The sequence below is a fragment of the Chiloscyllium plagiosum genome, unplaced genomic scaffold, assembly GCF_037043375.1.
Source record: "Chiloscyllium plagiosum isolate Xiang-an unplaced genomic scaffold, Cpla_swu_hap1 HiC_scaffold_28, whole genome shotgun sequence".
Classification (NCBI taxonomy): domain Eukaryota; kingdom Metazoa; phylum Chordata; class Chondrichthyes; order Orectolobiformes; family Hemiscylliidae; genus Chiloscyllium; species Chiloscyllium plagiosum.
The window spans coordinates 37,959,582-37,982,675 of record NW_028270166.1 but is presented as its reverse complement, the minus strand read 5'-3'; positions in this window follow the sequence as shown (position 1 = coordinate 37,982,675).

Here is a 23,094-nt window from a genome sequence, read left to right as displayed (position 1 = left end):
AGTAATACAGAGAGACAGCTACACTGCTGGAGTGCTTTATTTTGAGTGGGATGAGGCTCCCTTAGGTAGATGTTAACAATCTTAGGGCACTATCTTGATGAACAAAGGGTTTGTATCAGGAATAATACTTACATCCTCAAGCCCCCTCAAAAGAACATGTTATCTAATCGTTATTACACTATTGTTGCTCTGCACAAACTGTCTGGTATTTTCCTTTTACAGTGACTACACTTCGGAAGTATTTCATTAGCTATGGAGAGCTTTGGAACATCCAGAGGTCAGATAAAAATTTTTTTTGGAAGAAAAGTGTCTCCAGCTTTCCCAATAAACATTAAGACCATAAGACATAGGAGCAGAAGTAAGCCACTCAGCCCATTGAATCTGTTCTATGAGACATTGAGATCATGGCTGACCTGGTATCCCTTGACACCATTTTTCCACCTTTTCCTCATAACCCTTGATCCCCTCATTGTCTGTCTCAACATTGAATAATAATCCTAAGAGCAAATGCTTGATACCCCTCTGTGATTAAGAATTCCGCAGATCCACTACCTTCAGTGAAGAAAATCCTCAGTCTTAAACAGTCAGCTCCTTAAACTGAGATGATGCCTCTCTTCCCAGACACTCTCGCAAGGAGAAACAACCTCTCGGCATCCACCTTGTCCAGTTCCCTAAGAATCTTGTATGTTTCAATAAAGTCGCCTCTCATTCTTCTAAATTCCAAAGAATATAGGTCCAACCTACTCAACCTCTGCTCATTAGAAAATCCCATGTACACCTGGTATCACCCTAGTGAGTGCCTCCAGAGCCAAACTATCCTTTCTTTGATAAAGGATAAAATGTGTACACAGTATTCCAACGTGGTTTGACTAGTGCCTTGTATTCTTTTAGCAATATCTTTCCTATTTTTATACTCCATTCCCTTTGAAAAGAAGGTCGTCATTCCATTTGACTTCTCTTTCACAAGCTGAACATGGATGCCATTCACTTTGGATTAATGCACAAGGATTCCAAAAACCCTTTGTGCTGCAGATTTCTGTCGTGTTTCTCCAACCTGAGTAATATTCAGCTCCTCTCTTCTGCCTTGCCATTGTATATAACCTCACATTTTCCCACATTAAAGTCCATCTGACAAGACTTGCCCACCCACTTAATCTGTCTATATCTCTAAAGCCTCTGCTATCCTCACCACTTGCCTTCCTATCTTTATATCATCCACTCATCCATTCATTGTATTATCTGCCAACATAGTGATTGTACATTCATTTCCCTCATCTAAATCATTAACATATATTGCAAATAATTGTAGTACTCCACTAGTTTCAAGTTGCCATGTGGAAATAGCCCTTTTAACACACCTTTCAGTTTTCTGTTAGTTAGTCAATCCTCTATCCATATGTTTATGGATAGCCCAACACCATGGACAAATGTCTTTGGAAATCTAAATACAAGGCATCTACTGGTTACCCTTTTTCTATCCAGTATGATCAAAGAATTCTAACAGATTTGTCAGATATGATTTTCCTTTTATGAATCCATCTGCTTTTTAAATTATGCATTTAGAAATGCTTTGCTTTCAAACATTTGCAATAGATTCTTTAACAGTTTCCCAATGTTAGATATTAAGCTTACAGTGAGCTGCTTTCATCACCGCCCCCCCCCCCCCCCCCCTTTTAGAATAAGTCTGTTACACCAGCAGTTTTCCAATCATCTAAGATTCTTCCAAAGATTTTTGGAAGGTTGCTATCAGATTAGATTATTCTTGAAATTAAAATTTGATTCATTTGCAACAGTATTCTCTGGTAATTCCCAGGTTTAGACTTCCTCACAACTGGAAAACTTCACTATGTCTACCCAGACAAACGCTTCATAATTTTGACCTTCAACCTCCAGGACGGGCAGCATGGTGGCTCCGTGGTTGGCACTGCAGCCTTACATTGCTGGGAACCCATGTTCGATTCCACCCTCGTAGAACTGTCTGTGTGCACGTTCTCCCCATGTCTGTGTGCGCTTCTTCCGGGTGCTCCAGTTTCCTATCACATTCCAAAGATGGGTAGGTTAGTGGATTGAGCATGCTAAATCACTCAGAGCATTCCAAGGATTTGTGGGTAAAGTGGATTAGCCATGGGAAATGTTGAATTTTAGGGATGAGGTAAGGGGCTGTGTCTGGTTGGGATGCTATTCAGAGAGTTGGTGTGGAAGCAATGGTTCCATTGAATATATTTAAAACAGAATAGATAAGTTCTTGATTGCCAAGGGGATCAAAGGTTATGGGGAGAAAGCGGGAAAATGGGGTTGAAGAATCTATCAGCCAAAATTGAATGGCAGAGCAGACTCAATGGGCCGAATGGCCTAATTTCTGCTCCTATGTCTTATGGTCCTATGTCAGAATGGCCTGCTTTCACACTGTTGGTATTCTTTGATTCTCTTTATAAAATGATTCCTGAGAACGATATTCTACAGTCTTATTGGCATCTTAGAAACACAGTAACTTCCATTGTGCCCACAATACGTGCAGGTTCCTCTAATTTCCACGCACAATGAGAGTTCAACATGAATAGTCTCAGGTAGAGCCGGTTTGAAATAAGTAGCCAGTCAAGTTCTCACCCACTCTTTGAAAAATTTAGTTTTAAGTATATCAAGTGGCTGCATTTGATTTATGCTTTCTATCTAGTGAGCTGTTTCCATTATGTCAATGATTTTTTTGTTGAACTGCAAATACCTTAGTCTGTTTCATCGCCTGCTATCTCAGGGCTTCATCAGTTCTGGTAAATACATTCATGAACTCATTTTACATTTGATACAGCTTATGCAAGGTTTGAGATAGGCAGCCGAAACGTATTTCTGTTTCAGCAACACTGAAGATAAAGAAAATGAAATCATAATTGACTTCATGATCAACTCGGTCAGATTTGTAATTGCCTGTAATGCTTCCAATCCTGGGGGAAAAAAAATCACTTAAAAGGGCCACGCTCACCCAGCTGAATTGGTTGTAGGGTTTGAGCTATATGGAGAGGCTGAATGGGCTGGGAGTATTTTCTCTGGAGCATCGGAGGCAGAGGGGTAATCTTACAAAGGTTTATAAAATCACGAGAGGCATGAGGTAGATGAGTCCAAAACTAGAGGCTATTGGTTTAAGATGAGTGGGGAAAGATTTAAAAGGGACTTGTAGTGCAACTTTTTCATGCAGAGGGCGGTGCATGTATGGAATGAACTGCCAGAGGAAGTGATGGAGGCTGGTACAGTTACAAGATTTAAAAGTCATCTGGATGGATTGATGCATAGGGAGAGTTTAAAGGGAATTGGGCCAAATGCTGACAAATGTGACTAGATTAATTTAGGACATCTAGTCGGCATGGATGGGTTGGACCGAATGGTCTGTTTTCATGCTGTACACCGCTATGACTCTATGACTCTAGTCCCTTAAAGGGCCATAAAATCATCAATAAATGCACTGAACACCTGCAGATGCCTTTGTATGTAAATGCACCACATGGGTGCTGGCAAGTGGGACTAGATTAAATTGGGTTGGGATATCTGGTTGAGTTGGACTGAAGGGTCTGTTTCCGTGCTTTCCATCACTATGACTCTATGAAGGCAATCTTGGCCATACGTTGATCACAAGAAGAGTTTTCCTTTTGACAAATTTAGGCCAAAACCTAGTAAGAGCCCCAGTTAAATTTCAATAATAAGGAAATACAAGGCAGAACCATTTTTAGAAATTTTAGGAAAATATTGTTCAGGAAATAATATTCTTTCTCAAGTACAATGTTAACAAAAGTTTCTTTAAGAAACGTAAAAAGCCATTTAATTATCATCAAAATGGGCTTCATCGTTTAAGGGTGCTGGAGCACATGAAGATTGAGAAGAAAGTTCATGGGGAGACAGAATGTGGTAGTAATTTATTATAAGTGAAGGTTACATTTTTACTGTTGTATCAAGCATTTGCCAGCAGGGTAAAAGGTGAACTAAATTGACCTTTTTTTCATCAAGCAATTCCTATATGCCCAAGGCATTTTTCTGCTGGTATTTGTTCACATCAGAACGAAGCAGGTACAGAACTAGCCACCTTTACTTTGCTAAATCACCTTGCAAGATGATCCATTCAAACGAGTGCCTATGAGCATGATATACAGGCTGGAATATAAGCAATGCATACAGGCTCAAACACAAGAACTGGGTCTGCAGTAAAAGGTTACAAGAGTCAGTGCACAAAGTTTCTCCTCCTTAACCCACGCTCAGCAAGCTTCAGTGTCGGAGCATCTGGACAGTTATTTTCAGTAACCTTCACAATGTTAAATTGAAAGTCACTCCACCATAACACTTCCCTATTCAAATTCAAATTTCATCAAGAAAAGACAAAGACCTTTTGATTGAGAATTGATCAGGAATGAGACAGGGAAGCCTCTCATCAACTATCCTGGAATATTGACACAAAGAAGCTTGGCGCATTTTAATTATCTCGAAGACTCTAATAATTATCGACCAACTTGGTGGCTTTTGTACGCAGTGGCTTTTTGTTCGATGACTGCTGTTGTCTCTGCTGGGTTCACCACTGATGTGAGGTTGTACTTTTATCTCAGTTATCTGTACTCCAGTTCATTGTGAAAACAAGTGAGAGGTCAACATAACCCACAAGGGACATCTTGGAAAACAGGAACAGAGAACTAAGCTCTTTTAGAATTAGTTTTACGATCACACAAAAATGCTGAAAAGTTTACAACGTGCAATCTTGGGTACCTAGGTACAGACTCTTAAATACAAATTCTTAGGGGGAAACAATTTAGAAAAATAAAGAAACAAGAAGTCCAGCGTCACAGGTTGTAGGAATAAATTAGAGTAAAATAAAGTTCAGAATAACAGCCTCGAGTCTGTGCCAGACCTTGACTCCAGGCCATGCCAATCTTCACCTCAAGGCCGGAAGAAGGCTCTGGAATCATCGCAAGGATGGATGTCCACACTGAGGCTATGCCAGACTGAGAGGATGCCATGCTGGGCCATGCAAACACCAGCCCAATTTCTTCCCACTGTGAACAATGCTTTCTGCTTATATTTTCACAATCGTGTGGCAGCTGCCGCCAGTGTGTAGTGGGGAAAGACCACCATCTATGGTCTTTCTACTGAAGTTAACGGGGGCCCATTCAATTGTCAGATCATCCCAGAGCTTCAAATATATGTAAATATAATAGTGTACTAGTAAGAAATGCCTTTGGTTTGTTTTGTTGTATGGAGTCAAACTCCAATGTTTGTTTGTTTCTCCATATGCTACAGTACATAACTGAACTGCTTTACTGACTGTATATGTATATAAAGATACTTTATGAATAGAATATATTTTTGAAATTAAATAAAAATCCACAGTTAATTAAATGGCTTGATTCCTCTCCCGAGTTGGTTACAGGAGGATATTTATGGGGGACTCTATTAAGAACAAGATATTCCCTCTTAACTAGGTGGGGTGGGGGATTTTGGGTTGGGCGGGGTGGGGACGGATGGGGTTTTGGGGAGGGGCGGGGTGGGGACAGACGGGATGAGGGTTGTGGGCAGGGGGCGGGGCTCGCGCGCAGTGTGCTGCGCCTCAGAGGAAATCAATTAATCGGAATAATCAATTATCCCAATGAAATAGTGCCCGCCCACCTCTGTTTGGATAATCAAGGTTCCTCTGTAAATGCAAGGTCAATATAATGACGTAGAATTTGCCATAAGAAAACCATTCAGTCCAACTGGCCAATATGTATTCTCTGCACATGGCTCAGTTTGAACTTTGCCATGCTGAATCTTCAAGCAGGGACTAACAAGGTCTCACTTTCACCAATTACTAGAATATTTAGCTTGCAATTGGATGGAGTTTAGAGTAGAAAATGTTAGGACTTCTGGCCATTTAGCTGCAGAATTTGAATAAATGTAGATTTCAGCATAACTGATACTCTGAGACCAATACTAGACCAAGCAGTGGTACATGAAATTGCAACAACACCAAAATTAAAGGTCAATTCCTGTTTGCAGCAAAAACTTTAATCAGTTCTTGGATCTGGGGAAGGATTTTAGCCTGCTGTTAGTGGTTTATCATGTCTTATTGTCAGTATACTTTAAGAGATGGCACTAATATCATCACTGTATCTTAGCAAGTGACTCGAGGGTATAAGGATATCATACTCCATCTTAACTCAGACTATTTGCAGCATGACACGTTAATAAAAATAGACCACTCTTTGTAACTGATTACCCTAAAGACACTCATATTCCTATGATTGTAACATTTGTACATAGTACTAAGCTGTAATAAATGTTTACTTGAACTTGCAGCAGCAAACCCAGTTTCTCTGTTACGAGGATGATGCAAGTATTGTTGCCTCAGGTAAGAATATTCAGATAGAAGAAAAAAAACACATCATTAAGCACTGCAATTGGATCTTATAAGTAGCAACACTAATCACAGCAGCTCAAGATTTTAGCTTTGTGTGCAACTGGAAATCTGGCCGCAAACCTGTGCTCAGAATTAAACTAGTATTTTAAAGCGAATTTCAAGTTTTTACCCAAATCCACTTGCACAAAATCTTCTGTGAACTGGTACAAACTGATAGTGTTTTAGGATATAGCAATTATTTTTTAAAACTGCATTCAAAATATTCCTTGATGTAATTAGAAGTAGTAACCTGCTACATTTTTATTAACATAGCTAAAAATGAGTTTGTCACAAAAGTAAACATTTTTTATCAGTCTGCTATCTGTGAACTCTTTTTTTCAGACAGTCCCTCAATATCAAGGGTGGCTTAAGTCCACTCTGATTCTATGAGTTCTGAGGTGGTTGATGAGCCCTGTAGTGACTGGAACAAGGTCAGGTGGATCTTGAATGAGAGTTCCCTGATTGGGGCTGTTAACCTGTTCCAGTCAGGGAGCCCTGGCTGACAGATATAAACAGGAGTAGTGGGGCGGCACAGTGGCTCAGTGGTTCGCAATGCTGCCTCACAACGCCAGGATCCTGGGTTCAATTCCAGCCTCAGGCAACTGTCTGTGTGGAGTTTGCACACTCTCCCCGTGCTCCGGTTTCCTCGCTCAGTCCAAAGATGTGCAGGTCAGGTGAATTGGCCATGTTAAATTGCCCATAGTGTTAGGTGTATTAGTCAGAGGAAAATGGGCCTAGGTGGGTTACTCTTCGGAGGGTCTGTGTGGACTTGTTGGGCAGAAGAGCCTGTTTTCACACTCTAGGGAATCTAATCTAACTCCCTTGTTAAAACAGGGTGTCACGTTAGCAATTTCTTAAAAAAAAAGATGTAAAATAAACAGGAGTGGTCCACCAACACCCTTGAGCTGTTCAGGGAGAGGCGGGTACCACAGAGAGTAGAGTGTTTTATTTCCCCCTCCAACTCTATTTTGATTTAATCCCTGCCCTCCTCTTCACTGTTTGATCATGCAGCATTGCCCTCTGAGAAGGGCACTGCTTGTCACTGGCCATTCCTGGTGGTAGTGGAATATAAATAAAGATTTGCACACTTGTTGTTCTTCACTGAGTCTCACACCTGCACACACACAACATGGGTGCTGGGGAAAAATAAGCACTACCATTGTCAGGCAGTAGTGTGGGGGAAAATTTAAAAAAAAACAGGAGTGTAACAGAAATGTCAGAAAAAAAGAAAAGAGAAAAAAGAAGAAAAGAAAGGAAAAGAAGATAAACAGAGAAAGATAATCTCCTCAGTTTAGGGGACTGACTCTGGGCTGGCTGGGCCACAGTCAGTGTGTTCTTGATGCTACTCTCTGTGTTTTGGAGGAGCAGGAGAGTTTCCTTTTCTTTCCTCCCTCTTTTCAAAAAAATAAAAAATAAATAAACAGGAGTGGTCCACCAACACTCTTGAGATTTTCAGGGAGAGGTGGGCACCGCAGGGAATGGAGTGTTTTATTTCCCCCTCTAACTCTATTTTGATTTAATCCCTGCCCTCCTCTTCACTGTTTGATCACGCAGCATTGCCCTGTCTCAAGAATGCTGCTTGTCACTGACTACTTGGATGTTTCCTTTTTATCCTGGTAGAAATGATATAAACAGGAGTGTCAGGGATTCTGTTCAATCCAGGAGCCAATTTCTCAGCCAGCAGGGTCTATGCACCTGCAAGTTGAAGGCAACTTGGTGACAGGATATTGGCTTTCATGGAGATAGTTCAAGCCCAATCCACGATGTTCGAACTCTTCCACATGAGGAGCAGTTTGAGCTCGGAGGGTGGAGTAGATGATTTATAAGAGTTTTGTGCAATCTCTCTGACACCTCAAGTTTGCCTCTGTCTGTCCTCAACAAAGACTAACGCTAAAATGCTTCACCCGAACAAACACTGTGAACACTGGAAAACCTCACACCATTTGTCCCCAGTGAATGTGTCCTGACTTTTACAGAACACACACCCGATGCCAGAGCCTGAAGAAAAGGACCAACATTACACTTATTTACAACATTACTTTACTGCTTAATTAAAGTTGTGGTAACTACACTGATGGAACCCAGCCAGAACGTTACTTTAGACGATATTTATAATGAAATAATATTAATGAGCTGCACTAACTTCAGTCCTATGTATTGTCATTTAAAATTGTAACAATGTAGTCTAATAACAGATACTCATAAATAAGAGAAAGAAAATTTCAGTCCAACCAAACTGTACGCAATTTAATTTAAGCTAATGTGTGTGTAACAAGAGAAGGAGACGATAGAATATACTGATAGCCCATGAAAAGCTATTAAGCAGTTTAGGCCTATACTCTCTCGAATTTAGAAGATCTAATTGATGGATATAAGCTGCTAAAGGGGATTGACCAAGTAAACACAGAAAGGATACTTCCTCATGTGGGGTAATCTAGAATGAGAGGTCATGGTTTTAGGATAAGGGGTAGCAAATTTAACACCAGAGATAAAGAGAAATTACTTCCCTCAAAAGGCCATGAATTTATGGAAATCACTTCCCCAAAGTGTGGTGTATGCCAGGACATTGAATAAATTTCAGGAGGAGATGGACAGATATTTAATTAGTCAGGAGGTGAAGAATTATGGAGAACAGCAGGAAAGTGGAGTTGAGGCTGAGATGAGATCAATCACGATCATATCAAGTAGCAGAGTAGGCTTGCATTGTCTATTCCTGCTGTTAATTCCTATGTCAGATGCCAATAATACAGACAGTACCTGAAATCTACACCGCCTGCTCATTTCAATGATTTGTATTTATAAGCAGTTCTCCCCCTGCAGATCATTGGCTAAATGACTATCAGTGAGCTAGCACTTCTTAAAAGGAAGCTGAAAATTGGCTGAATTGAAAGAAACTACAGAGAGTTGTGAACACAGTCCAGTCCATCACCCAAACCTGCCTCTCATCCAATGGCTCCATCTATACTTCCTGCCTCCTCGGGAAAATAGCCAATATAATCAAAGACTCCTCCCACCCTGGTTAGACCCTCTTATACCCTCTTCCATCTGCAGAAGATAATAAAGTTTGTGTACATGTACAAACAGATTCAAGAACAGCTTCTTCCCCACTGTTATCAGGCTTTTGAATGGAGCTCTTTAATGTTAATTTACCTCGTTTTTACCTTCTCTCTGCACTACCTTGGCAGCTGTAACCTTGTATCCTGCGCTCTGTCCAGTCACCCTGCTGCATTTGTATAGTATGGACTGCCCATAAAGTACAACACTTTTCACTGTACCTTGGGACATGTGACAGTAATAAATCAAATCATTACATGTAAGGCTCAAAGATTTGGAGTCGGCAGAGAACACGGGCTTTGAGGTTTATGGAGGACTTAGTGCAGGATGTGAAGAGAAGGAGGGGTATCACTTATCCTTCATCAATCCAGATTGCTACTGAGTGCAACAGGAAGAGATCAAGATTATTATCAGGATATAGACACAAAACATTATTTGAAAAATTGTGTAGGAACACACAGGTCACAAATGATGTAGAATCATCAAGAGCCAGAGACTTTTCCCCAAGGCAGGATTGACTGGTACGAGAAGTCATAGTTTGAAGATATTAGGAGGAAGATATAAAGGAGACATCAGAGGTAGGTTCTTTATGCAGAGAGTTGTGAATGCTTGGAATGCATTGCCAGCTGTGGTGGTGGAAGCAAAGTCATTGGGGACATTTAAGTGACTGCTGGACATGCACATGGATAGCAGTGAGTTGAAGGGTGAGTAGGTTAAGTTACTATATTTTACATTAGGATTAAGTGTCGGCACAACATCATGGGCCGAAGGGCCTGTTCTGTGCTAAAACTTTTCTATGTTCTATCAATTGTGCCAGCACTAAAGAAGGAAATCTCCCTCAATGCTGCAGAATTTGGCAACCTTCCAGTTTGCACAAACACAGTGAGAAATCATTTTGACCACAAGGAGTTGGGAAGATCTCCAGTTAACAATGCAGTGTCATGACATTTTTTCTTACAGAATTTAAAGCTTAAGTAGAAGAAAATATTACAGCATTAATTTATTGGACAGGTTAAAAGCTTGTTAAAAAAAACAGTTTTGCTATTTATAGAGGTGAAAGTCTTCCAAAGAAAGTCGTTTTAAAAGCATTGATTTACCACAGGATTAAAAGCTTTCAAATGGAAACGATTTTGTTATTTAGATACTGCTGATTTTATACAGCTTTAATGGAAGATGAATAAATTAGGACAGCATAAAGAAAGTGGCATTAAAATAATTTTGCCTCAAAGATTTAATGTAAGAGATCGAACAGACAGAAACAGAAATAGATATCTTGGATGAAGTTCTTAAGATGTAAAATTGCTTCCAAATTAAATTGCTATTAAATATCAAGCTGAACAAGTAAATATGCTATTGAATTCAACAGGATCCCCTGGAGATGATACTGTAAATTGTCAAAATATAAAAGAAGTGTACTCCTTTGAATATATTGTTCAAGCTTTAGATAATTATTTTAATTTGAGGGCAAACAACGTTATTAGAAAAGGAAAGTTCAACATCCAGGTCATTCTGTAGATAATATAACTAAATCTGAGCCTATAAAAATCAAATCATTACATGTAAGACACAAAGATTTGGAGCCGGTAGAGAGCACAGGCATTGAGATTTATGGAGGACTTAGCGCCGGATGTGAAATGCCTATTGTAAGTTCATAAAAGGCCATTGTTGTTAGAATTCATGATTAATCTTTTCCACAATGATTCGAAAGAAGAAAGTTTGACTTTGGAGAAAACGAATTAAATTGGACAAGAATCAACAAGCAGAAACATTTGCAGACAAATCCTGAGAAGAGATGGACAACCTTATAACAGAAGAGTATTATGGACCAGACTAAACACCCTCAAAATATATTAAGAAGATACCTAGGCCTGTACATTTTCTTATTTTAAAGGCAAATGCTGGCCGTTGTGTTCCAGATGCAATTGATTGGGCAGACTACTAGATTAGAAACAAAACACACTTTATTCTGACACTATAGTTAAGACACAACAGAAGAAAGAAAAAAATTGGAGTAACTTAACTCTACTGGAAAACTTAGCAGAATAATAGATTATTAGCTACTACTCATTCACTGTTCCAATGTAATAATATCCCATAAGCACACCCTTGGCAAAGGCAAATTCAGTCAAACAGATTGTCTCACATGCAATTTTAACAGCTGGAAGAAACCCCCCAGCTTGTAGCTGTAACCAATGGAGGAACGAACAGCTTCTACATTCAGCTTCAAGATCCCAGCAACTGCTACTGAGAAACTAAAAGTAAAACTCCTGGCTCTGTGGGCGCTTGACACCATCCATTCAGATCACTTCTATTCCTACTTTTTAAAAAATCCCAAGGCTTCTCATGCTGTTTACTTTATGGGCTTTCAATAGACAGCTTACACCTCTGTCCTACAACCTCTTCAAAAAGAACTAGAGCAAAATACACCTTGTATGGCCATAGTATCGTTACAAGAGTAACAGATTCTATCCACTTTATCATTGTCTAAATATTCTAATGGCACACATTAAGCCAACACAAAGAGTGAACCAAACATCAGATTTTAGGATTCAGTCCCAATGAGGTGAATCGATAAAGTTTTCATACCACTCAATGTCCCTATCTTAGACAAAACAATGCCATATTTGCAAAACTATAGACCACTTCTAGAAGATGTATGGATGTAGGATAGTTTCAGAGCAGCATAACGCCAAATGCTTGCTCATACAAAGAGAGACATTACATCAGAAAAGATACTCAAGACATTCCCAAGAGACAATGGTGATTCAACTGACTCATGTTGGTCAAAATTGTTTATATCAAATAATTTTAATTGATAGAGTCAAATGTCGCTGTCCTATAGCATCAGTCACCATGGCCAAAAAAGGAAGTTAAAGTCCACAAAGATCAAACTAAAGGTCCAAGTGGATTAACCCTCAAAATTAAAAGCATGCTACAAATAAAACTGTAACACAAAAAAGTGTAACTGAGTCAGCATTTCACACCTAATTCACAATCTATGCTTCTCACTTCTGCATGAGCACACATCTTGATTTCAACATGCTTCACGTAGCAAAAGGAATTCAAATTAATTCCAAGGGAACAACTGGTCCAGGAACAAACCTTTGTTTACCAATCAGTGAAACATTTCCTTGGGTGTCCTAGAAACATGGGGATTCCCCCAGAAAATAAAAGAACTGTTGGCATACTCTGTGTTGGAATGAGACAAATGTCTCATACTTTCAACGGCAAGGAAGCTACAGCCTTTACAGGACTGGTGGAGGTGTCTTCCAATCTTATCTCACAAATACTCATATGGCTCCACCACACACTCACACACACTCACTCACACACCCCCACACACACACCCACACACACACACCTACACACACACCCACACGCACACTTACACACACACACATTCACACACACCCACCCACACTCACCCACACACACCCACACACACCCACACACCCATACACACACCCCCACACACACACTCACACACACACACCCACACACACCTACACACACACCCACACACGCACATTCACACACACACACCTACACCCACACACACACTCACACACCTCACACACACACATTCACACACATACACCCCCACACACACATTCACACACACACACCCACACACCCACACACACACCTACACACACACACACACACACACATTCACACACCCACACACACTCACACACCTCACACACACACATTCACACACATACACCCCCATACACACATTCACACACACACCCCCCACACACACACCCACACACACCCACACACCCATACACACACACATTCACACACACACACCTACACACACACACACCCACACCCACACACACCCACACACACATTCACACACACATCTACACACACACTCACACACACACATTCACACACACCCACACACACACCCACACACACACATTCACACACACACACCCACACACACCCACATACCCCCACACACACACCCACACACACACATGCACACACTCACCCACACACATAAGTTTGTGAGGTGAAACGTTTCCTCAACTCTGCTTTAAATGGGTACCTTCTTATTTTTAATCTATGACTCTTAGTTTTAGATCCTCCTACACGAGGAAACATCCTTTCAACATCATCTGGTCAAGTCTCCTTAAGGCCATAAATGTTTCAGTTAAGTCACCTCTGACTGATTGTAAACTCTGGAGGATACAGGCCTAGACAGTCTAGCATTTCCTCATAAAGCAATCTGCTTTTTCCAGGTATGAGTCTAGTAAACTCATTCTGAACTGCTTCCAATGCACTAACATTCTTCCATAGGCTCTGTGACCAGTAGTGCATGCCGTATTCCAGATGCAGTCTCACCATTGCCCATCATCACTGAATTGTAACCTCCCTACTCACCACATCACCCAATCTTGTCCCTATTCAGACACAACAAGGAGTCAATTAATATCTACACGTTAAAAGTAAGGATCACTTATGCCAAAAATACTACGTGCTGTTCGGAATCCAAATATTTCTTATCGATATCAGTTTCTGTAACACTAACTCATTTACAGGTTGTTAATCCTGTTTCACTGTTGACCTGTTGAATGGGCCTTCATTCAGTTGAGACACTAAACCAGGGTCTTGTCTGTCTTCTTGAATGAACATAATGAATTTTTTTGGTACATCCTTGGAGGAGAGTTCTCCCAGTCTCCTGGGCAACATTTATTCCTGAAAGAACATTGGTTCAGCAGATTAGCTGGCTGTTCCAACTCAAAACACAGGTGGGTGCTTTTGAAACACTCAGCAGACCAGGAACATCTTGAAGAGAGAAATAGAATGGACGGGCAGAATTTCCCCAGCCTCTGAATGATGCAGGCAGCCACGATGAAAATGAGAAAATGTAACTAAAGTTTGAGACAAACCAAAGTCCAATTTTCTGCATCAAACTTTAGAGACTAGGGAGAATCTCACCCATAAGTAATACCTTTCATTATTGTCAGAACTCACCTCATGGAGATGCATGTTGCTACTTCATGGAGAGAGAGAGAGAGAGAGAGAGAGAGAGTTAGCACTGCTGTCTCACAGCACCAGGGTGCCAGGTTCGATTCCAGACTCGGGGGCTGTCTGTGTGGAGTTTGCACATTCTCCCCGTGTCTGCGTGGGTTTCCTCCGGGTGCTCCGGTTTCCTTCCACAGTCCAAAGATGTGCAGGTCAGGTGAATTGGCCATGCCAAATTGCCCATAGTGTTAGGTACATTAGTCAGAGGGAAATGGGTCTGGGTGGGTTACTCTTCGGAGGGTCGGTATGGACTTGTTGGGCCGAAGGGTCTGCTTCCACACTGTAGGGAATCTAATCTAAAAAAAACCTGATGTAAAAGTCTGAGCAGTTACCCGGCAACTGCAACTCGCCAGCGTCTTATCTGAGCACTCATCTTGGCCTGCTTTCTCAACATCTCAGCAATCACCTGTGCCCTCTGTCTATGGTGCTTGGCATCAGTCAAGTGCCAACTTCACCAGATCATCTTGCTTCATCTCAGGCTCATTCACAATGCAATTCAGCATTTCAATACTGCCCTTGGCAAATCACCAACACCTTTCATTGCAGTGCTGCTGTAGGTCACTTTGCACACAGGCTCTCTGCTTGCTTTCTGCCTTAACTCTTTGCACCTACTTAGATACACACAGCATCGCTGCCTTACCCTGCCCTTTTGTGCTTTGCCACTTCATTCAGAACTTACAGGGTCACGAGTTCAGTCTTGCCTTGTCTTTTAGCACAGACAGAAAGCCAGACAGTTTGTCACGGTTGTCAGCAATGAACAGTGAAAGGGGTCGACGTTCCTTCCGTGACTACCTGGTCAGGTCCACACCCCCCTACGACCCACCCTCCCATCCTGGCACTTTCCCCTGCCACCGCAGGACATGTAAAACCTGCGCCCACACCTCCTCCCTCACCTCTATCCAAGGCCCTAAAGGAGCCTTCCACATCCATCAAAGTTTTACCTGCACATCCACTAATATCATTTATTGTATCCGTTGCTCCCGATGCAGTCTCCTCTACATTGGGGAGACTGGGCGCCTCCTAGCAGAGCGCTTTAGGGAACATCTCCGAGACACCCGCACCAATCAACCACACCGCGCTGTGGCCCAACATTTCAACTCCCCCTCCCACTCTGCCGTGGACATGGAGGTCCTGGGCCTCCTTCACCACCGCTCCCTCACCACCAGACGCCTAGAGGAAGAACGCCTCATCTTCCGCCTCGGAACACTTCAATCCCAGGGCATCAATATGGACTTCAACAGTTTCCTCATTTCCCCTTCCCCCACCTCATCTTACTTTCAAACTTCCAGCTCAGCACTGTCCCCATGACTTGTCCGGACTTGTCCTACCTGCCTAGCTCCTTTTCCACCTATCCACTCCACCCTCTCCTCCCTGACCTATCACCTTCATCTCCTCCCCCACTCACCCATTGTACTCTATGCTACTCTCTCCCCACCTCCACCCTCCCCTAGCTTATCTCTCCACGCTTCAGGCTCACTGCCTTTATTCCTGATGAAGAGCTTTTGCCCGAAACGTCGATTTCGCTGCTCGTCGGATGCTGCCTGAACTGCTGTGCTCTTCCAGCACCACTGATCCAGAATATTGAAATACAATGTTGTGCTACATCAATGGCTGTGCCAGAAGCTTACGCAGCAAACTTACAGCATGTGCTTCAGCCAAATGGTCAGGTCTAAAGGTTTAAGGGGAGTAGCACTTTTTCCAGTCCAGGGTGACCAACGTCAGTCTGAAATTGCCACCAATCTTGTTCAAGGGTATAATCGGATCTCAACCTAAGAGCTCAGACATGGTCAGTCGGAGTGATCGGGGTCAAGAGATCCATCTCATTACAATCCAGGGAGTGAGCCACAGTTAGTCCTGTGGATCGAGCCCAGGGATTCTCAGTGGGTCAGTCAGGGAGCTGCACAGAGTTCGTTCGCCGTTCAGTCAGGCGTAAGTTGGGCCTGTCAGGCAAATCATTTGGTGTGGGTGGAGTAAGCACATTCAGCCCTCGGGGTGGGGGGGAGGGGGGGTGGTGGTCTGTGCACTGAAAATACAGAGGGATTTATCAGGACTTATTGCTGTGATGAGGAGTTTGGGGAAGTCAAGGTGAGGATTAGCCTGCTGTGATCAAATTGGACAATAACTGTGAGGGAGCATCTCAATGTGAAAGGGTGAGATGTGTGTGTGTGTATGTCTATCTGTGTATGTCTGTGTGTGCGCGTATGTCTGCATGTGTGTATGTGAGTGTGTGTGAGTGTATGTGAGAGTGAGTGTGTGTGAGTGAGTGTGTGTGTATGAGTGTATGTGGATGTGAGTGAGTTTGAGTGTGAGTGTGTGAGCGTGTGCACGCGCACATCTACGATCGCGAACACCTTGGTCTCGAGGGGGGAACAGCCACAACGCCTCTCATAACCAAACTGTAGGCAGTCCAGGTAAGGTTGACTGGGTTGGTCCCAGGAATGGAGGGATTTTCTCATGAGGAGAAGTTGAGTAGTTTAGGCCTGTACTCTTTGAAGTTTAGAAGAATGAGAACATTACTAATAAAGGTAGGTATTCCATAGGCCACATAGATCATTACAGATTGATCCAAGTTATGTGAGTAGGTGTCATTTTTCCCACCACACTTACTGTGTGTGTGTGTGACATGACTTGCGCAGCATATATTGGAATAAAATGGGCAAGGGTAAAATGTCCATGTAGCCATTGAAGTCCTTGTGGGAGGCTTCCATGTCCTGAAGTATACAGGTCCATTGTTTTTTACTGCAACCTCTGACTGATCTCATCACTAAGGATCTGCTTTGTTTCCGATATGCCCCACATATTCTCATTGGAGCCATCACCAGTAGCTCCAGGTCAAGCAGCTGCAATCGTCCTTGGTGACCATTGCACAATGAATCATTATGGAAATTGATGAGGAATACATGCACCTGGAAACGCAGCAACAACAGCAAACTCCTGAAGATGCAAAGGTAATCTCCAAATACGGAGTTTTGCAGCCTAAGGAAAAAATAGCAAGGCATCTGGATAGAAATTGGCCCATCGGTGAATTTAGAAGAATGAGACAGGATTTTATAGAATCATAAAAATGATGAAGGGAATAGCTCAGATAGAAGCAGGGAGGTTGTTTTCACTGGTGGGTGAAACTAAAACTAGGGGGCACAACCTCAAAATATTGGGGAGCAGATTTAGAACTGAATTCAGGAGGAACTTATCCACTTAAAGGGTTGGGAATCAGTGGAATTCCCTGCATGGTGAAGCAGTTGAGGCTACCTTGTTGAATGTTTTTACGGCAAAGATCTCTCACTTTCCTTGTCACCTTGCCGTTGGTGTTGGCCAATGTTATGTGAACGTGTACCAAGGCAGAGTGAAAAGCTTTGTCTTGTGAGCAATACAGGCAGATCACGTAGTTAAATAGCATAGATAAGTAAATAATAGGTAAACAGTGGCAAAAACAAAAACACAGGTACAGGCGAATGTTAAGGACTTGTGAGTCCATTCAGTATTCTAACAACAGTAGAAAAGATTAACAGCCAGGGTCATGGGGTTTCTCTCCAACCCTAGAGCAGGAGAAGCCTGTGATGACCAGATATCTTGGAGAGATAGTCCTTGGATGCCACTGTACCTTCACAAGCCAAGAGAAAGGATGGGTTTTGCAGTCTAAGAGTAGAAGCTTGAGATTGAAGCTTCGTAAGGGTGGCACAACAAGTCAAATGAATCTAACCTGCTCTTTGGTTGCTGGAATATGCTCAGTCTCTATTCTATGAGCAGTCTCTACTCTATCCCACTAAGGCAAGAATCCTCTCCTCATCGCAAGAGTTGTTGGGAGAAGATGTTGCAAGCAATAGCGAGAGTGGTAAACACTTGGTGCTGGTAGATTGCAGGGTTGTGTAGGAATGGAGCACAGGGAAGATGGTAGCACCTACCCTGAGGGTCACTAACCTTTTCCCTGCGCTACCATATGTTCCTTTGGACTGTGTAAATAGTGTTGACCCAGGCTCGGAGCAGGCCGGCAGGCTCTGGTGAAGTGCTCTCCCCCAATATTCCTGAGGAAAGAGGATGATTCTCCTCTCCACCACCTTCTCCATCAGGAACTCCGGTTCACTGTGCACAAAGTGGGATGCCAATTACCTCGAGCGGTCATGTCCTTTGGAGATCCTTGCATAATAAAACTGGGAAGGGTTATTCCTGGCCCCACAACATGAATGCCAGTGATAGTCATATCAAAATGGAAGAGTGGGATCAATGGGCCAAATAGTCTACTCCTGCTCAACTCCACTTTCCTGCCTTGTCCCAAATCCCTTTATTCTCTCACTGACTAAAAAATCTATCTCAGCTTTGAATATACTTGACAACCCAATCTCAACAGCACTCACCAGTAAAGAGTTCCATAGATTCACCATCTTCTGAGGGAAAGGTTTCTCCATATCATGATGTTAACTGGGAGATTCCTTACTCTGAATTTGTGGCCTGTGGTCTTAAACTCTCCTTCTGGGGCTAAAGGAGCATTAGAGCTGAAAATGTGTTGCTGGAAAAGCGCAGCAGGTCAGGCAGCATCCAGGGAACAGGAGAATCGACGTTTCGGGCATAAGCCCTTCTTCCTGATTCTCCTGTTCCCTGGATGCTGCCTGACCTGCTGCGCTTTTCCAGCAACACATTTTCAGCTCTGATCTCCAACATCTGCAGACCTCACTTTCTCCTAAAGGAGCATTAGGCTCCCAGTCTCATTATCTTGTTGAACTCAGTATCTTGACCAAACAGAAAGGGGTGGCACAGTGTCTCAGTGGTTAGCACTGTTGCCTCACAGTCCCAGGGAACTGGATTTGATTCTAGCCTTGGGTGACTGTTTATGTGGAGTTTGCATGTTCTCCCTGGAATTGCTCTGGTTTCCTCCCACAGTTCAAATATGTGCAGGTTAGGTGTGTTTATCAGGGAATAGTTAAAAATCACACAACACCAGGTTGTAGTCCAACAGGTGTATTTAGAAACACAAGCTTTTGGTACGCTGCCCATCGTCATGTAGCTAGTGGGGCAGGATCCTCACTATCTACCTGACAAAGGAGCAGCATTCTGAAAGCATATACTTCCAAATGGTGTGGTGTGGTGTGGTGTGATTTTTAACTTTGTCCACCCCAGTCCAACACTGGTACCTCTACATCATGGTTGTCAGGGTAAAGGGCTCTCACTGCGGTTTCCTCCTTTGAGTGTCAGACTGACTGAACCTCAGGGACCCAAATTAAAAGTCCTAAAGTCTAGCTCAAATTGCTGGAAATGCTCAGCAGGTCTGGCAGCATCTGGGGAGAGAAATCAGGGTTAAGTGACCCAACTTCAGAATGCAGCTCTCTAGCTCCCTCTGGCTGAAAGTAAGTGATACTTCTGATCCTCATGGCTCCAGGTGAGGAGTCATGATTGGAAACCACACCATGAGTGACCCTGGGAATAGAACTGAAGCTTCCTGCATACCTGTTTACTCTTGTTCCACTGGTTATTGGTTCAGTATTTACTTTCTGTGTCTTGTCAACCTGAAGAAAAATGAGTAAAATCACAAATGATATATACTGCTCTGACTCAGACCAAAATTAAGCTTCTGTACATGTGTTTCCAAGTATTGCTGTTTGTTTTAAACTTGTTTATCCCTCTGGATAAGCATTTTACATCCTTTCATAAGATGCCCTATGAAATATCTCTTTAGGTGTCTCACAAGCCCCAGTTGATTAACCATTCTGCTAATCCCAGCAGCCACTGAAAATGCCCTTCTCTATCTTTTACATCATCTCCCTCCCCTAACTTTGTCTGAAGACACTGACCAATTGCCTCAGTGTGAGATTGCAAGCAGATCTTCAGTCTTCGGTCAAATTTCTGTTTAATGAGAATTGTCTGACAATACTGCAGGGGGGGTTGACTAAAATATACAGAGAGATGAATCGAATACAAAGTTTGCGTATTAGATGCAAGGCAAGAAAATCCTTTAAAAGGTGGGAATGTCAATATTTCATGTGCAGACTTAACAGGATAAAATTTTGAATCAAATTTAGTGACTGGAATCAAAGTCGTTCATCATAAGCCCGAAAGGCATCACCACTTGTCAAGCGGCTTAATCTGAGAGTCTCACTCCAACAGTGTGATGGGTTTATCCTCTGTCATCTTGATTATGTAACTCATTCCAGGATTTGTGAAGAGAACATTAGTTCAAACACAAAAAGGTGATGCCTGTTGCTGAAAGAGATTACATCCTCCCCTGATTTGATCTAAGGCTCTCTGAAAGACTTTTCATGCTTTTCTGGAAATGAAAATGTATTTGACTTGAAATGACTGACCTTCAGTGAGCGAAACATTAATATATTGGTAAGAGGTCTCTTTGTCCCTTACTTTGATGGAAATATGAAGCAAAAGAGGTGGTATAAAATCACTCACAGTCGTTTAAACCTCATTGTTTCTATGGTGCGCCTGTTGAGTAAGGAGCTGTGATCGCCCTCAGTTTTAGTTGAGATCATATAAATGTCCTGAGGCAGGTAATCTGACAGGAATGTGGTCTAGGGCTACAACCAATCTGTTTTTTCCATTAAAAACTGGTTCGCCAAGTGAATTCTGAGTGCTGGTAGATGTTCCACAACTTCAGTCGGTGCCAGTGATGCACAGTGGTTTCCGAGACTGAAAAGTTAGAGAAAATCCTTCAACAATCAGTGCCTGACAATTGGTTTCGGTGGCAGGAAGGAGTATGATGGTGCTGTGGTCTTAAGAGGTTTTTTTTTGTAAGAGGGGTTGAAGAAAAGTGAGCTGTCTGTCAGAAAATAAACAGTTTGTGATGCCTTGGGTTTTTTTTTGAAAAGCTGCAACAATAGAGGCAGTCTGGCTGGGTGTGGCCAGCTCTCACAGACCAGCCTTTCAAGGTTTTTTTTTAAATTGATTTTTGGTTTAGCTTTTAGGCTAAGGGAAGTAGGAGCTATCCCTTCCCTCTCTCGGTTACAGCTGGAAGCTGGGGTTACTGCCTGCTGTTGGCTTACCTATGAGACAAATCTGTTTTTCAGAATTTGCCTTTTTTGCCAAGGGGTGTGTTAATGGGATGTTACTGTATTGGAACAGTTAATTAGTAAAAGCTCCTGTATATATTATTCTATTAAGTTTTCTAATAAAGTTAAGCTATTTTAATTTCCTCTTTCTTTGGTTGTATTTTAACTGTGGTGTTTAAATAAATTGTGTTTGCTTAATGTCAAGTAGTTTGACCAGTCTGGAACAATTGCATCTGGAACAAAGCACTTTGTATTTGCCTAAATAATATGAAAGCGTTAAAGGTTTCTTAAAATATTTTTTAAAGGAGTCTGGCCTGGTCCATGACATGAAGCTGAATCTTGTGACATAATCATAGTGTCCCTGTTTCTGGACAGAGGTCAGGGTTCAAGTCTCACCCGTGACAGAGGCTTGACAGAGCATGTCCAAATCAGGCCCGAGGAGGTCTGCCCAAGGGAAGGGGAGAGGATGGAGTGTGTCAGCGAAGGCTGTGCTGAATGCCAAATGTTGAATTCCTCTTCAACTGCAGAGAGCTCAAAAAGGAATTCAACATAAGAAAGTTTGTTCCTTTTGGGCTATGTAGATGGACGTCCCACTGCTCAGTGATACATAAGGATAGCGAATGTGGAGCAGGGATCAACTGAACGTCACTGTGAACACTGAGCGAACATGAAGCAGACTTACGTTCAGGAGATAGAACATGGAACAGTACAGGCCTTTGTGTGCTGAGCATTTGTGTGATGTTGCGCTGAGCATTTATCTTAATCTAAAATCAACCTAACTTACACACCCCTCAATTTACTGCCATCAATGTGCTTGTCCAGCAGTCACTCAAAAGCCCCCAATGTCTCCAACTCCACTACCACCACTGCAAGGGCATTCCACACAACCACCAGTCTCTGCATAAAGAACCTACCTCTGACATCTCCCCTACACCCTCCTCCAATCATCCCAAAATTATGACCCCTCATGACAGCCATTTCTGCCTTGGCTATCCACTTTATATATGTCTCTCATTACCTTGTACATCTCCATCAAGTCATCTCTCCTCCCTCCTCTCTCCAGTGTGAAAAGACCTCAGCCTCCCTTCATAAGACATGCCCTCCAACCCAGCAGCACTTGGCAAATCTCCCCTGCACCCCCTCCAAAGTATCTACATCCTTCCTATAAGGAGGCAACCAGGACCAGACACAACATTCCAAACGTGGTCCAAACAGGGTTTTATAGAGCTGCAGCAAAACCTTGTGCCTCTCAAACTCAATCCCCCTGTTCATGAAAGCCAAAACACCATACACCTTCCCAACAACTCCACCAACCGGGTGGAAACCCTTAGGGATCCATGCACGTGGACCCCATGATCCTGTTGGTCCTCCACACTGCCAAGAATCCTGCCTTCAACCCTGCATTCAGCATTCAAATTTGACCTTCCAAAATGAATCACCCTGCATTTATCCAGGCTGAACTCCATCTGCCACTCCTCAGCCCAGCTCTGCATCCTGTTAATGTCTCACTGTAGCCTGCAACAGCCCTCCACACTATCCACAGTTCCACCGGGCCCATGCCATCGGCAAACCCACCAACCCACCCCTCCACCTCCTCATCCAAGC